Here is a 13368-nt window from a genome sequence, read left to right as displayed (position 1 = left end):
CATTCTTCAGCAAGGTATATTTTAAAATGATATGAATAGGGTAAACTTCAAATTAGAGAGGTGTTTTTGAATAAGTGAAGAGTCTTCATTCATCTTAAGTGTTTGAGTAGAGAAGTGTGTGAACTTAGAAAAGAATATGAAAGTGAAAAAGCAAAATTCTCTTGAACACCATAAAGAAAAGTGTTCCAAAACTAAGAATCAAGTGGGTGCTGTGGCTTAGCTGGTTAAAGCGCCTGTCTAGTAAACAGGAGATCCTGAGGTCAACTCTCAGCAGTATCTTGCTTTTCTCATTGTTATTTAACAAATCATTTTCATTAGGTCTTATTCCGATATAATTAAAATATTAAAAGTCTGATTCATCTTACTGTTGAACAGATCATCTTAAACCTTATAAAAACCCAAGTATTTTCAAGATTATAGAATGAATACTGTTATTGCAAAATGAAAAAAACGACATATCTATGAGAAAGACGTAGATGAAATTTCTACCTAGATTTGAGCAATATTAATACCTTCATGAAAAAAAGTTGTAAAGAATTCAGGAAATGAAATTAGGTTTTATAAGAGTACCTGTTTATTAAAACATATTAATCCTTGCGTAGTGATTGAGTATCTTTTCGTGTTCAAGATTACAATACATATAAAGAAGAATTTATAGCAGAAAACACATTTTCATCATCAACAATAAATTATTTATGCATTTTTTACTATTAACGTTGGTGCTGTGGCTTAGTGGTTAAAACGCCTGTCTCGTAAACAGGAAATCCTGAGTTAAAATCTCAGCAGCACCTAACTGTTTTCTCCATGCTTTATGAATAATTTTCATCAAACAAGTGTTGAATACAATTTAAGAATAAACATCTGGTTCTATGAACTTTAGAATAAGTTATCTTAAAAATTAAATAAAATGCTTGGTATTGTGAAGATTTTTGTAGGAATGCATTGACTGAAATAGGGAAAAGAAAATGACAAAGAACAAGATAGAGGTGAATGATCACTCTATTGTTGAATTCAACTAATCCATTCTTTAGCAAGGTATATTTTAAAATGATATGAATAGGGTAAACTTCAAATTAGAGAGGTGTTTTTGAATAAGTGAAGAGTCTTCATTCATCTTGTGATTGAGTAGAGAAGTGTGTGAACTTAGAAAAGAATATGAAAGTGAAAAAGCAATATTCTCTTGAACACCATAAAGAAAATTGTTTCAAAATTAAGAATCAAGTGGGTGCTGTGGCTTAGCTCGTTAAAGCACCAGTCTAGTAAACAGGAGATCCTGAGTTCAACTCTCAGCAGTGTCTTGCTTTTCTCATTGTTATTTAACAAATCATTTTCATTTGGTCTTATTCCGATACAATTAAAATATAAAAGTCTGATTCATCTTACTGTTGAACAGATCATCTTAAACCTTATAAAAACCCAAGTATTTTCAAGATTATAGAATGATTACTGTTATTGCAAAATGAAAAAAATACATATCTATGAGAAAGACGTAGATGAAATTTCTACCTAGATTGGAGCAATAGTAATACCTTTATGAAAAAAAAATTGTATAGAATTCAAGAAATGAAATTGAGTTTTATAAGAGTACCTGTTTATTAAAACATATTAATCCTTGCATAGTGATTGTGTATCTTTTCATGTTTAAGATTACAATACATATAAAGAAGAATTTATAGCAGGAAACACATTTTCATCATCAACAATAAATTATTCATGCATTTTTTACTGTTAAAGTTGGCGCTGTGGCTTAGTGGTTAAAGCGCCTGTCTCATAAACAGGAAATCCTGAGTTCAAATCTCAGCAGCACCTAACTGTTTTCTCCATGCTTTCCGAATAATTTTCATCAAACAAGTGTTGAATACAATTTACGAATAAACATCTGGTTCTATGAACTTTAGAATAAGTTATCTTAAAAATTAAATAAAATGCTTGGTATTGTGAAGATTTTTGTAGGAATGCATTGACTGAAATAGGGAAAAGAAAATGACAAAGAACAAGATAGAGGTGAATGATCACTCTATTGTTGAATTCAACTAATCCATTCTTCAGCAAGGTATATTTTAAAATGATATGAATAGGGTAAACTTCAAATTAGAGAGGTGTTTTTGAATAAGTGAAGAGTCTTCATTCATCTTAAGTGTTTGAGTAGAGAAGTGTGTGAACTTAGAAAAGAATATGAAAGTGAAAAAGCAATATTCTCTTGAACACCATAAAGAAAAGTGTTTCAAAACTAAGAATCAAGTGGGTGCTGTGGCTTAGCTGGTTAAAGCGCCTGTCTAGTAAACAGGAGATCCTGAGGTCAACTCTCAGCAGTATCTTGCTTTTCTCATTGTTATTTAACAAATCATTTTCATTAGGTCTTATTCCGATATAATTAAAATATTAAAAGTCTGATTCATCTTACTGTTGAACAGATCATCTTAAACCTTATAAAAACCCAAGTATTTTCAAGATTATAGAATGAATACTGTTATTGCAAAATGAAAAAAACGACATATCTATGAGAAAGACGTAGATGAAATTTCTACCTAGATTTGAGCAATATTAATACCTTCATGAAAAAAAGTTGTAAAGAATTCAGGAAATGAAATTAGGTTTTATAAGAGTACCTGTTTATTAAAACATATTAATCCTTGCGTAGTGATTGAGTATCTTTTCCTGTTTAAGATTACAATACATATAAAGAAGAATTTATAGCAGAAAACACATTTTCATCATCAACAATAAATTAATTATGCATTTTTTACTATTAACGTTGGTGCTGTGGCTTGGTGGTTAAAGCGACTGTCTCGTAAACAGGAAATCCTGAGTTCAAATCTCAGCAGCACCTAACTGTTTTCTCCATGCTTTCCGAATAATTTTCATCAAACACATGTTGAATACAATTTAAGAATAAACATCTGGTTCTATGAACTTTAGAATAAGTTATCTTAAAAATTAAATAAAATGATTGGTATTGTGAAGATTTTTATAGGAATGCATTGACTGAAATAGAGAAAAGAAAATGACAAAGAACAAGATAGAGGTGAATGATCACTCTATTGTTGAATTCAACTAATCCATTCTTCAGCAAGGTATATTTTAAAATGATATGAATAGGGTAAACTTCAAATTAGAGAGGTGTTTTTGAATAAGTGAAGAGTCTTCATTCATCTTAAGTGTTTGAGTAGAGAAGTGTGTGAACTTAGAAAAGAATATGAAAGTGAAAAAGCAATATTCTCTTGAACACCATAAAGCAAATTTTTCAAAATTAAGAATCAAGTGGGTGCTGTGGCTTAGCTCGTTAAAGCACCTGTCTAGTAAACAGGAGATCCTGAGTTCAACTCTCAGCAGTGTCTTGCTTTTCTCATTGTTATTTAACAAATCATTTTCATTTGGTCTTATTCCGATACAATTAAAATATAAAAGTCCGATTCATCTTACTGTTGAACAGATCATCTTAAACCTTATAAAAACCCAAGTATTTTCAAGATTATAGAATGATTACTGTTATTGCAAAATGAAAAAAATACATATCTATGAGAAAGACGTAGATGAAATTTCAACCTAGATTGGAGCAATAGTAATACCTTTATGAAAAAAAACTTGTAAAGAATTCAAGAAATCAAATTGAGTTTTATAAGAGTACCTGTTTATTAAAACATATTAATCCTTGCGTAGTGATTGAGTACCTTTTCGTGTTTAAGATTACAATACATATAAAGAAGAATTTATAGCAGAAAACACATTTTCATCATCAACAATAAATGATTTATGCATTTTTTTACTATTACCGTTGGTGCTGTGGCTTAGTGGTTAAAGCTCCTGTCTCATAAACATGAAATCCTGAGTTCAAATCTCAGCAACACCTAATTGTTTTCTCCATGCTTTCCAAATAATTTTCATCAAACAAGTGTTGAATACAATTTAAGAATAAACATCTGGTTCTATGAACTTTAGAATAAGTTATCTTAAAAATTAAATAAAATGCTTAGTATTGTGAAGATTTTTGTAGGAATGCATTGACTGAAATAGGGAAAAGAAACTGACAAAGAACAAGATAGAGGTGAATGATCACTCTATTTTTGAATTCAACTAATCCATTCTTCAGCAAGGTATATTTTAAAATGATATGAATAGGGTAAAATTCAAATTAGAGAGGTGTTTTTGAATAAGTGAAGAGTCTTCATTCATCTTAAGTGTTTGAGTAGAGAAGTGTGTGAACTTAGAAAAGAATATGAAACTGAAAAAGTAATATTCTCTTGAACACCATAAAGAAAATTTTTCAAAATTAAGAATCAAGTGGGTGCTGTAGCTTAGCTCGTTAAAGCACCTGTCTAGTAAACAGGAGATCCTGAGTTCAACTCTCAGCAGTGTCTTGCTTTTCTCATTGTTATTTAACAAATCATTTTCATTTGGTCTTATTGCGATACAATTAAAATATAAAAGTCTGATTCATCTTACTGTTGAACAGATCATCTTAAACCTTATAAAAACCCAAGTATTTTCAAGATTATAGAATGATTACTGTTTTTGCAAAATGAAAAAAATACATATCTATGAGAAAGACGTAGATGAAATTTCTACCTAGATTGGAGCAATAGTAATACCTTTATGAAAAAAAATTGTAAAGAATTCAAGAAATGAAATTGAGTTTTATAAGAGTACCTGTTTATTAAAACATATTAATCCTTGCGTAGTGATTGACTATCTTTTCGTGTTTAAGATTACAATACATATAAAGAAGAATTTATAGCAGAAAACACATTTTCATCATCAACAATAAATTATTTATGCATTTTTTACTATTAACGTTGGTGCTGTGGCTTAGTGGTAAAACGCCTGTCTCGTAAACAGGAAATCCTGAGTTCAAATCTCAGCAGCACCTAACTGTTTTCTCCATGCTTTCCGAATAATTTTCATCAAACACATGTTGAATACAATTTAAGAATAAACATCTGGTTCTATGAACTTTAGAATAAGTTATCTTAAAAATTAAATAAAATGATTGGTATTGTGAAGATTTTTGTAGGAATGCATTGACTGAAATAGAGAAAAGAAAATGACAAAGAACAAGATAGAGGTGAATGATCACTCTATTGTTGAATTCAACTAATCCATTCTTCAGCAAGGTATATTTTAAAATGATATGAATAGGGTAAACTTCAAATTAGAGAGGTGTTTTTGAATAAGTGAAGAGTCTTCATTCATCTTAAGTGTTTGAGTAGAGAAGTGTGTGAACTTAGAAAAGAATATGAAAGTGAAAAAGCAATATTCTCTTGAACACCATAAAGAAAATTTTTCAAAATTAAGAATCAAGTGGGTGCTGTGGCTTAGCTCGTTAAAGCACCTGTCTAGTAAACAGGAGATCCTGAGTTCAACTCTCAGCAGTGTCTTGCTTTTCTCATTGTCATTTAACAAATCATTTTCATTTGGTCTTATTCCGATACAATTAAAATATAAAAGTCTGATTCATCTTACTGTTGAACAGATCATCTTAAACCTTATAAAAACCCAAGTATTTTCAAGATTATAGAATGATTACTGTTATTGCAAAATGAAAAAAATACATATCTATGAGAAAGACGTAGATGAAATTTCTACCTAGATTGGAGCAATAGTAATACCTTTATGAAAAAAAACTTGTAAAGAATTCAAGAAATCAAATTGAGTTTTATAAGAGTACCTGTTTATTAAAACATATTAATCCTTGCGTAGTGATTGAGTATCTTTTCGTGTTTAAGATTACAATACATATAAAGAAGAATTTATAGCAGAAAACACATTTTCATCATCAACAATAAATGATTTATGCATTTTTTTACTATTACCGTTGGTGCTGTGGCTTAGTGGTTAAAGCTCCTGTCTCGTAAACATGAAATCCTGAGTTCAAATCTCAGCAGAACCTAATTGTTTTCTCCATGCTTTCTAAATAATTTTCATCAAACAAATGTTGAATACAATTTAAGAATAAACATCTGGTTCTATGAACTTTAGAATAAGTTATCTTAAAAATTAAATAAAATGCTTAGTATTGTGAAGATTTTTGTAGGAATGCATTGACTGAAATAGGGAAAAGAAAATGACAAAGAACAAGATAGAGGTGAATGATCACTCTATTTTTGAATTCAACTAATCCATTCTTCAGCAAGGTATATTTTAAAATGATATGAATAGGGTAAAATTCAAATTAGAGAGGTGTTTTTGAATAAGTGAAGAGTCTTCATTCATCTTAAGTGTTTGAGTAGAGAAGTGTGTGAACTTAGAAAAGAATATGAAACTGAAAAAGCAATATTCTCTTGAACACCATAAAGAAAAGTGTTTCAAAACTAACAATCAACTGGGTGCTGTGGCTTAGCTGGTTAAAGCGCCTGTCTAGTAAACAGGAGATCCTGAGTTCAACTCTCAGCAGCGCCTTGCTTTTCTCATTGTTATATAACAAATCATTTTCATTAGGTCTTATTCCGATACAATTAAAATATAAAAGTCTGATTCATCTTACTGTTGAAAAGATCATCTTAAACCTTATAAAAACCCAAGTATTTTCAAGATTATAGAATGAATACTGTTATTGCAAAATGAAAAAAAAATACATATCTATGAGAAAAACGTAGGTGAAATTTCTACCTAGATTTGAGCAATATTAATACCTTCATGAATAAAATTGTAAAGAATTCAAGAAATGAAATTGGGTTTTATAAGAGTACCTGTTTATTAAAACATATTAATCCTTCGCTAGTGATTGAGTATCTTTTCGTGTTTAAGATTATAATACATATAAAGAAGAATTTATAGCAGAAAACACATTTTCATCATCAACAATAAATTATTTATGCATTTTTTACTATTAACGTTGGTGCTGTGGCTTAGTGGTTAAAGCGCCTGTCTCGTAACCAGGAAATCCTGAGTTCAATTCTCAGCAGCACCTAACTGTTTTCTCCATGCTTTCCGGATAATTTTCATCAAACAAGTGTTGAATACAATTTAAGAATAAACATCTGGTTCTATGAACTTTAGAATAAGTTATCTTAAAAATTAAATAAAATGCTTGGTATTGTGAAGATTTTTGTAGGAATGCATTGACTGAAAAAGGGAAAAGAAAATGTCAAAGAACAAGATAGAGGTGAATGATCACTCTATTGTTGAATTCAACTAATCCATTCTTCAGCAAGGTATATTTTAAAATGATATGAATAGGGTCAACTTCAAATTAGAGAGGTGTTTTTGAATAAGTGAAGAGTCTTCATTCATCTTAAGTGTTTGAGTAGAGAAGTGTGTGAACTTAGAAAAGAATATGAAAGTGAAAAAGCAATATTGTCTTGAACACCATAAAGAAAAGTGTTTCAAAACTAAGAATCAAGTGGGTGCTGTGGCTTAGCTGGTTAAAGCGCCTGTCTAGTAAACAGGAGATCCTGAGTTCAACTCTCAGCAGTATCTTGCTTTTCTCATTGTTATTTAACAAATCATTTTCATTAGGTCTTATTCCGATACAATTAAAATATTAAAAGTCTGATTCATCTTACTGTTGAACAGATCATCTTAAACCTTATAAAAACCCAAGTATTTTCAAGATTAAAGAATGAATACTGTTATTGCAAAATGAAAAAAACGACATATCTATGAGAAAGACGTAGATGAAATTTCTACCTAGATTTGAGCAATATTAATACCTTCATGAAAAAAATTGTAAAGAATTCAAGAAATGAAATTAGGTTTTATAAGAGTACCTGTTTATTAAAACATATTAATCCTTGCATAGTGATTGTGTATCTTTTCATGTTTAAGATTACAATACATATAAAGAAGAATTTATAGCAGGAAACACATTTTCATCATCAACAATAAATTATTCATGCATTTTTTACTGTTAAAGTTGGCGCTGTGGCTTAGTGGTTAAAGCGCCTGTCTCATAAACAGGAAATCCTGAGTTCAAATCTCAGCAGCACCTAACTGTTTTCTCCATGCTTTCCGAATAATTTTCATCAAACAAGTGTTCAATACAATTTAAGAATAAACATCTGGTTCTATGAACTTTAGAATAAGTTATCTTAAAAATTAAATAAAATGCTTGGTATTGTGAAGATTTTTGTAGGAATGCATTGACTGAAATAGGGAAAAGAAAATGACAAAGAACAAGATAGAGGTGAATGATCACTCTATTGTTGAATTCAACTAATCCATTCTTTAGCAAGGTATATTTTAAAATGATATGAATAGGGTAAACTTCAAATTAGAGAGGTGTTTTTGAATAAGTGAAGAGTCTTCATTCATCTTGTGATTGAGTAGAGAAGTGTGTGAACTTAGAAAAGAATATGAAAGTGAAAAAGCAATATTCTCTTGAACACCATAAAGAAAATTGTTTCAAAATTAAGAATCAAGTGGGTGCTGTGGCTTAGCTCGTTAAAGCACCAGTCTAGTAAACAGGAGATCCTGAGTTCAACTCTCAGCAGTGTCTTGCTTTTCTCATTGTTATTTAACAAATCATTTTCATTAGGTCTTATTCCGATATAATTAAAATATTAAAAGTCTGATTCATCTTACTGTTGAACAGATCATCTTAAACCTTATAAAAACCCAAGTATTTTCAAGATTATAGAATGAATACTGTTATTGCAAAATGAAAAAAACGACATATCTATGAGAAAGACGTAGATGAAATTTCTACCTAGATTTGAGCAATATTAATACCTTCATGAAAAAAAGTTGTAAAGAATTCAGGAAATGAAATTAGGTTTTATAAGAGTACCTGTTTATTAAAACATATTAATCCTTGCGTAGTGATTGAGTATCTTTTCCTGTTTAAGATTACAATACATATAAAGAAGAATTTATAGCAGAAAACACATTTTCATCATCAACAATAAATTAATTATGCATTTTTTACTATTAACGTTGGTGCTGTGGCTTGGTGGTTAAAGCGACTGTCTCGTAAACAGGAAATCCTGAGTTCAAATCTCAGCAGCACCTAACTGTTTTCTCCATGCTTTCCGAATAATTTTCATCAAACACATGTTGAATACAATTTAAGAATAAACATCTGGTTCTATGAACTTTAGAATAAGTTATCTTAAAAATTAAATAAAATGATTGGTATTGTGAAGATTTTTATAGGAATGCATTGACTGAAATAGAGAAAAGAAAATGACAAAGAACAAGATAGAGGTGAATGATCACTCTATTGTTGAATTCAACTAATCCATTCTTCAGCAAGGTATATTTTAAAATGATATGAATAGGGTAAACTTCAAATTAGAGAGGTGTTTTTGAATAAGTGAAGAGTCTTCATTCATCTTAAGTGTTTGAGTAGAGAAGTGTGTGAACTTAGAAAAGAATATGAAAGTGAAAAAGCAATATTCTCTTGAACACCATAAAGCAAATTTTTCAAAATTAAGAATCAAGTGGGTGCTGTGGCTTAGCTCGTTAAAGCACCTGTCTAGTAAACAGGAGATCCTGAGTTCAACTCTCAGCAGTGTCTTGCTTTTCTCATTGTTATTTAACAAATCATTTTCATTTGGTCTTATTCCGATACAATTAAAATATAAAAGTCCGATTCATCTTACTGTTGAACAGATCATCTTAAACCTTATAAAAACCCAAGTATTTTCAAGATTATAGAATGATTACTGTTATTGCAAAATGAAAAAAATACATATCTATGAGAAAGACGTAGATGAAATTTCAACCTAGATTGGAGCAATAGTAATACCTTTATGAAAAAAAACTTGTAAAGAATTCAAGAAATCAAATTGAGTTTTATAAGAGTACCTGTTTATTAAAACATATTAATCCTTGCGTAGTGATTGAGTACCTTTTCGTGTTTAAGATTACAATACATATAAAGAAGAATTTATAGCAGAAAACACATTTTCATCATCAACAATAAATGATTTATGCATTTTTTTACTATTACCGTTGGTGCTGTGGCTTAGTGGTTAAAGCTCCTGTCTCATAAACATGAAATCCTGAGTTCAAATCTCAGCAACACCTAATTGTTTTCTCCATGCTTTCCAAATAATTTTCATCAAACAAGTGTTGAATACAATTTAAGAATAAACATCTGGTTCTATGAACTTTAGAATAAGTTATCTTAAAAATTAAATAAAATGCTTAGTATTGTGAAGATTTTTGTAGGAATGCATTGACTGAAATAGGGAAAAGAAACTGACAAAGAACAAGATAGAGGTGAATGATCACTCTATTTTTGAATTCAACTAATCCATTCTTCAGCAAGGTATATTTTAAAATGATATGAATAGGGTAAAATTCAAATTAGAGAGGTGTTTTTGAATAAGTGAAGAGTCTTCATTCATCTTAAGTGTTTGAGTAGAGAAGTGTGTGAACTTAGAAAAGAATATGAAACTGAAAAAGTAATATTCTCTTGAACACCATAAAGAAAATTTTTCAAAATTAAGAATCAAGTGGGTGCTGTAGCTTAGCTCGTTAAAGCACCTGTCTAGTAAACAGGAGATCCTGAGTTCAACTCTCAGCAGTGTCTTGCTTTTCTCATTGTTATTTAACAAATCATTTTCATTTGGTCTTATTGCGATACAATTAAAATATAAAAGTCTGATTCATCTTACTGTTGAACAGATCATCTTAAACCTTATAAAAACCCAAGTATTTTCAAGATTATAGAATGATTACTGTTTTTGCAAAATGAAAAAAATACATATCTATGAGAAAGACGTAGATGAAATTTCTACCTAGATTGGAGCAATAGTAATACCTTTATGAAAAAAAATTGTAAAGAATTCAAGAAATGAAATTGAGTTTTATAAGAGTACCTGTTTATTAAAACATATTAATCCTTGCGTAGTGATTGACTATCTTTTCGTGTTTAAGATTACAATACATATAAAGAAGAATTTATAGCAGAAAACACATTTTCATCATCAACAATAAATTATTTATGCATTTTTTACTATTAACGTTGGTGCTGTGGCTTAGTGGTAAAACGCCTGTCTCGTAAACAGGAAATCCTGAGTTCAAATCTCAGCAGCACCTAACTGTTTTCTCCATGCTTTCCGAATAATTTTTATCAAACACATGTTGAATACAATTTAAGAATAAACATCTGGTTCTATGAACTTTAGAATAAGTTATCTTAAAAATTAAATAAAATGATTGGTATTGTGAAGATTTTTGTAGGAATGCATTGACTGAAATAGAGAAAAGAAAATGACAAAGAACAAGATAGAGGTGAATGATCACTCTATTGTTGAATTCAACTAATCCATTCTTCAGCAAGGTATATTTTAAAATGATATGAATAGGGTAAACTTCAAATTAGAGAGGTGTTTTTGAATAAGTGAAGAGTCTTCATTCATCTTAAGTGTTTGAGTAGAGAAGTGTGTGAACTTAGAAAAGAATATGAAAGTGAAAAAGCAATATTCTCTTGAACACCATAAAGAAAATTTTTCAAAATTAAGAATCAAGTGGGTGCTGTGGCTTAGCTCGTTAAAGCACCTGTCTAGTAAACAGGAGATCCTGAGTTCAACTCTCAGCAGTGTCTTGCTTTTCTCATTGTCATTTAACAAATCATTTTCATTTGGTCTTATTCCGATACAATTAAAATATAAAAGTCTGATTCATCTTACTGTTGAACAGATCATCTTAAACCTTATAAAAACCCAAGTATTTTCAAGATTATAGAATGATTACTGTTATTGCAAAATGAAAAAAATACATATCTATGAGAAAGACGTAGATGAAATTTCTACCTAGATTGGAGCAATAGTAATACCTTTATGAAAAAAAACTTGTAAAGAATTCAAGAAATCAAATTGAGTTTTATAAGAGTACCTGTTTATTAAAACATATTAATCCTTGCGTAGTGATTGAGTATCTTTTCGTGTTTAAGATTACAATACATATAAAGAAGAATTTATAGCAGAAAACACATTTTCATCATCAACAATAAATGATTTATGCATTTTTTTACTATTACCGTTGGTGCTGTGGCTTAGTGGTTAAAGCTCCTGTCTCGTAAACATGAAATCCTGAGTTCAAATCTCAGCAGAACCTAATTGTTTTCTCCATGCTTTCTAAATAATTTTCATCAAACAAATGTTGAATACAATTTAAGAATAAACATCTGGTTCTATGAACTTTAGAATAAGTTATCTTAAAAATTAACTAAAATGCTTAGTATTGTGAAGATTTTTGTAGGAATGCATTGACTGAAATAGGGAAAAGAAAATGACAAAGAACAAGATAGAGGTGAATGATCACTCTATTTTTGAATTCAACTAATCCATTCTTCAGCAAGGTATATTTTAAAATGATATGAATAGGGTAAAATTCAAATTAGAGAGGTGTTTTTGAATAAGTGAAGAGTCTTCATTCATCTTAAGTGTTTGAGTAGAGAAGTGTGTGAACTTAGAAAAGAATATGAAACTGAAAAAGCAATATTCTCTTGAACACCATAAAGAAAAGTGTTTCAAAACTAACAATCAACTGGGTGCTGTGGCTTAGCTGGTTAAAGCGCCTGTCTAGTAAACAGGAGATCCTGAGTTCAACTCTCAGCAGCGCCTTGCTTTTCTCATTGTTATATAACAAATCATTTTCATTAGGTCTTATTCCGATACAATTAAAATATAAAAGTCTGATTCATCTTACTGTTGAAAAGATCATCTTAAACCTTATAAAAACCCAAGTATTTTCAAGATTATAGAATGAATACTGTTATTGCAAAATGAAAAAAAAATACATATCTATGAGAAAAACGTAGGTGAAATTTCTACCTAGATTTGAGCAATATTAATACCTTCATGAATAAAATTGTAAAGAATTCAAGAAATGAAATTGGGTTTTTATAAGAGTACCTGTTTATTAAAACATATTAATCCTTCGCTAGTGATTGAGTATCTTTTCGTGTTTAAGATTACAATACATATAAAGAAGAATTTATAGCAGAAAACACATTTTCATCATCAACAATAAATTATTTATGCATTTTTTACTATTAACGTTGGTGCTGTGGCTTAGTGGTTAAAGCGCCTGTCTCGTAACCAGGAAATCCTGAGTTCAATTCTCAGCAGCACCTAACTGTTTTCTCCATGCTTTCCGGATAATTTTCATCAAACAAGTGTTGAATACAATTTAAGAATAAACATCTGGTTCTATGAACTTTAGAATAAGTTATCTTAAAAATTAAATAAAATGCTTGGTATTGTGAAGATTTTTGTAGGAATGCATTGACTGAAAAAGGGAAAAGAAAATGTCAAAGAACAAGATAGAGGTGAATGATCACTCTATTGTTGAATTCAACTAATCCATTCTTCAGCAAGGTATATTTTAAAATGATATGAATAGGGTCAACTTCAAATTAGAGAGGTGTTTTTGAATAAGTGAAGAGTCTTCATTCATCTTAAGTGTTTGAGTAGAGAA

At 29.7% G+C, this 13368-nt stretch overlaps 9 non-coding genes across 9 annotated transcripts; all 9 read left to right on the top strand.

Moving 5' to 3' along the window:
- Positions 1-1736: 1736 nt before the first annotated feature.
- TRNAM-CAU (transfer RNA methionine (anticodon CAU)) lies at positions 1737-1809 on the top strand. The gene has a single exon. It is a non-coding gene; the product is annotated as a tRNA-Met (tRNA).
- Positions 1810-4795: 2986 nt separating this feature from the next.
- TRNAT-CGU (transfer RNA threonine (anticodon CGU)) lies at positions 4796-4867 on the top strand. Its single transcript has one exon. It is a non-coding gene; the product is annotated as a tRNA-Thr (tRNA).
- Positions 4868-6322: 1455 nt separating this feature from the next.
- On the top strand, positions 6323-6396 carry TRNAT-AGU (transfer RNA threonine (anticodon AGU)). Its single transcript has one exon. It is a non-coding gene; the product is annotated as a tRNA-Thr (tRNA).
- Positions 6397-6834: 438 nt separating this feature from the next.
- On the top strand, positions 6835-6907 carry TRNAT-CGU (transfer RNA threonine (anticodon CGU)). Its single transcript has one exon. It is a non-coding gene; the product is annotated as a tRNA-Thr (tRNA).
- A 435-nt stretch (positions 6908-7342) lies between these two features.
- Positions 7343-7416, top strand: TRNAT-AGU (transfer RNA threonine (anticodon AGU)). The gene has a single exon. It is a non-coding gene; the product is annotated as a tRNA-Thr (tRNA).
- A 438-nt stretch (positions 7417-7854) lies between these two features.
- On the top strand, positions 7855-7927 carry TRNAM-CAU (transfer RNA methionine (anticodon CAU)). The gene has a single exon. It is a non-coding gene; the product is annotated as a tRNA-Met (tRNA).
- Positions 7928-10911: 2984 nt separating this feature from the next.
- Positions 10912-10983, top strand: TRNAT-CGU (transfer RNA threonine (anticodon CGU)). Its single transcript has one exon. It is a non-coding gene; the product is annotated as a tRNA-Thr (tRNA).
- Positions 10984-12438: 1455 nt separating this feature from the next.
- TRNAT-AGU (transfer RNA threonine (anticodon AGU)) lies at positions 12439-12512 on the top strand. Its single transcript has one exon. It is a non-coding gene; the product is annotated as a tRNA-Thr (tRNA).
- A 439-nt stretch (positions 12513-12951) lies between these two features.
- On the top strand, positions 12952-13024 carry TRNAT-CGU (transfer RNA threonine (anticodon CGU)). The gene has a single exon. It is a non-coding gene; the product is annotated as a tRNA-Thr (tRNA).
- Positions 13025-13368: the final 344 nt, after the last annotated feature.

The sequence above is a fragment of the Lissotriton vulgaris genome, chromosome 12 (genome assembly GCF_964263255.1).
Source record: "Lissotriton vulgaris chromosome 12, aLisVul1.2, whole genome shotgun sequence".
In the NCBI taxonomy this organism is placed as follows: domain Eukaryota; kingdom Metazoa; phylum Chordata; class Amphibia; order Caudata; family Salamandridae; genus Lissotriton; species Lissotriton vulgaris.
Note: the sequence above shows the minus strand (reverse complement) of the source record. Positions and strands in the feature narration are given on the sequence as shown.